Source organism: Plasmopara halstedii (assembly GCF_900000015.1).
Source record: "Plasmopara halstedii genome assembly, contig: Scaffold_470, whole genome shotgun sequence".
NCBI classification, from domain to species: domain Eukaryota; phylum Oomycota; class Peronosporomycetes; order Peronosporales; family Peronosporaceae; genus Plasmopara; species Plasmopara halstedii.
Window position 1 is genome coordinate 81,636 of NW_020187390.1, and position 3,257 is coordinate 84,892.

Sequence of the window (3,257 nt, forward strand, 5' to 3'; positions counted from 1 at the left end):
CCCGTTTCTTTGCCACCCGACAGGACAAGAAGGAATTGGTGGACTTTGTCCAAGAGTTAAGACTCTCATTGCCGGGATGGTAGCCGATCCTCTACCCGAGGGGGTCGCAGTAACCGTCTTATGGAGGGCCTCAGCACTGGCGTAGCCAGAATGGAAGTCTTCCGTGTGCATCCGTCTTCTTTGAAGAAGCAGTGAATGTGGCATTGAATGCCGAATTCAACTCCAAGTCGGCACGACTTGGTTGTAATGTACATCATCAGAGATCGTAGAGCGGCCCTGAGCCGATGGATCTTAGCCATGCTGAGAATGAGGGGAGAGTGCTCCGATCTGTCGAATAGAATAACCCCCCAGACAATGTTTGGCTGTGAAGACATCTGTCATATTCGGACTGGTTGTCCCCTGCGCAAGGCGCGTCAAGGTGAAGCAAACCGACGTCCCACTTTTAACCAGTCTGGTTTGTCGCGGGAAAACGACAACATCCAAAAGGCGCGGGGTGTCTGACTGGGAATGAATTGAGTTCTATTGTATCCAAAGAGGTTGAGGTCAGCAGGCCCCAGTCCCGGAGAGCTCCGTGCTCTTGAACACGGAACGTTTATGCAATCCGGGCTTGCTGGTCGTAAAGCGACCGTGAAAGGCTTTGAGACGCCATAGAAGATTCTAATCGATTCCAGGGCTTCGGTTTTTATCCTCGAAGCTCTACGATTGAAGGATGTCAGCAGTATGCTGAGGAGCCGGAAGCGCGGTTAAGTGACACCGTCACTGTTTGCTTAGCGACGGGGACTTCTGTCACGGTTCCTAGGCTCCCTGTGGACCTCAGTGTCAAGTTTCTTGACTTTGATAGCGTGGAATGCAACATAGTCTTAAACTTGGATTCAAGGTATGACCTTATCCTGGGTATGACATGGTTGGAACAACATGAGCCATGGATTGATTGGAGGTCAAAGACCTTGGGCGCTACGCGCACGTCTCCTGGTTGAAATTTGGTGACTCATGAACCCACCTCTGCTTGGAAGCAGAAACGTTATTGGCACGGGCACTGGACTGGGACGGTCAATGTGCTGAATAACGGAGTATCCGAGCCGTCGGACACCGAAGGTGTATAGGACAAGAGCTTCGATCATGGCTCGCGGTCTGAACTGGAGTGGCACGTAACCCACTGAGCGCTTCTTAAGTATTAAAACAGTCGCTGCATGCCAAGTGGTGCATGGTCGAACGAGGTCCGAAGCATCGACGGCGAGGCCCCAGTGATGCGCGTGGAGTGGCACGTTACCCACTGAACGAAGACTACGGAAATAGCAGCACTTCGTCGGATGTAGTTAATAACATCAAGGCTCCTACGGAGCAAGGGGGTAGGGACACTGGACGACGTTGCGTACGTGTTACCTCTAGACTTAAAAATTCTACGGAGAGGAGACGGCGATGCCGTATGATATCTAAACGACACAGGCGTCGACCCTGATCCAGGGTGTGTCTACCAGACGATAGCGCACAGGATACACCCTAGTCAGCGGTATGACGGGAGAGGAAACGGCTATGTCACCCTCAAGGATATTCCCGCGGTGAATGCTCTTCTTGAGCTGGACGAAATGTCTCTTAAAGGGTTTGGCGGTGTCTTGAAGAAAGGTGATTTAGAACATTTAAAAATGAAAAAGGGCATTAAAAAATGAGAAATTTCTTATATGTATAGATTGACAATTCTTGTTTAATTCGGATTTTTCATTAAATTTTAAGATTATAAGTAAAAATTATAAGATAATTCAGATAGAAATTGGTGAAAAATTAAAGATACTTTAGATAGAAATTATAATTTCTAATTTTTCTTTTCTATATTAGCTAAGGCTGTTAACTCGTCGTCGCTTCTGAATGAAGCTATCCTGGAGGGCACCAAGAGGGTGCTGAACACACGAAGTGGATCGTCGATCCTAAGGGATCCCAAGGATCCTGACTATCCTTTGAAAATAGAATTTTGAGACGCCGTCTTCAAAGATCCGCCGTCGGATCTATCTCGGAACCGAGGTGGGCGTGATGAGATTGACCTGGCTCCGGAAAAAAATTCTGTTTACATGCCAATGGCCCCGGCCAAAGGAGCAGTGTGACGGCATTGACGTCTTCTTCCGTGCGATGCGCGACGCAGGAATGATGCGTGAGAGCAAGTCTTCTCATTCGCCCCCCACGTTTTGTGTCCGGAAGCCGAACAGCAAGTGGCGTATTGTTCACGTTTACAATAAGCTAGATGCTGCCACCATTCCGGCACGGACGCCAATTTCAATATGGTTGGCTGTATAAAGTACAGCGCACTTGACTAGGTCGATGGGTATTTACAATTGCTTATCAGAGCGAGTGATATTCTGCTGACAGCGATGGGTATCCGAGCGGGATGATTTCAGAGTGGCTGGTAATATCTTATTGGCTGTTAAATGTATCAGAAACATTTAATCGTCCTGCAACCCAATTGTTCAGGCCCCACCGGACGTATGCACAAACATACCTTGACGACATTTTTGTTACAGTCGCGCGGGGCATGGGAGGTTAGATGAGGAAACCACATCTTTTATTTGTGAGCGGTGCTCAGTGCATACGCACGAATAAGCTGTATGCTTACGCTGATAAGTACATCTTCGGCGCGGAGGAAATCCTCTTTCTTAGGGTGTTTCATTGGGAACCGTGGCTTTCAAGCGGAACGCGCTAAGGCCAAGGCCATAGTAGACTGGTCGATTCCAAAGAACCAAAAGGGCTTGCACAAGTATAGCGCAAACTATGCAGAAATGGCACGGCCATTGTCGAATCCCCTTAGGAAGGATACGGAATGGTTTCGGGACACCGAGCATCGGGAGACTTTTGACAGGTCAAAGACAGCCTTCCTTATGCACCAATACTGGCGTTGCCAGACGCCGATCGTCCTTTTGATGTTGTCTGTGTCTTTTCGGACTCTGCTATCAGCTGTGCACTGCTGCAAGCAGACGCCAAGGGGCGAAATCGGGTGATCGCGTTCGAATCATGCCAGCTTAAGGCTGCGGAGAACAACTACCCAATCCACGACAAGGACTTATTTGCGATGAAGCGTGCAATTGTCAAGTTCAGGGTGCACCTGCTTGACTCAAAGCCGTTTGTGATCGACACAGATCATGCGTCATTACGCACAGCGAATCAGTCGCCTCATCTTTCGCAGAGGATAGCCAGGTGGCTCTCATTCTTCGCAGAATATAACTTCGAGGTGAAATATAAGCCAGGAAAGCAGAATGCTTTGGCTGATGCGT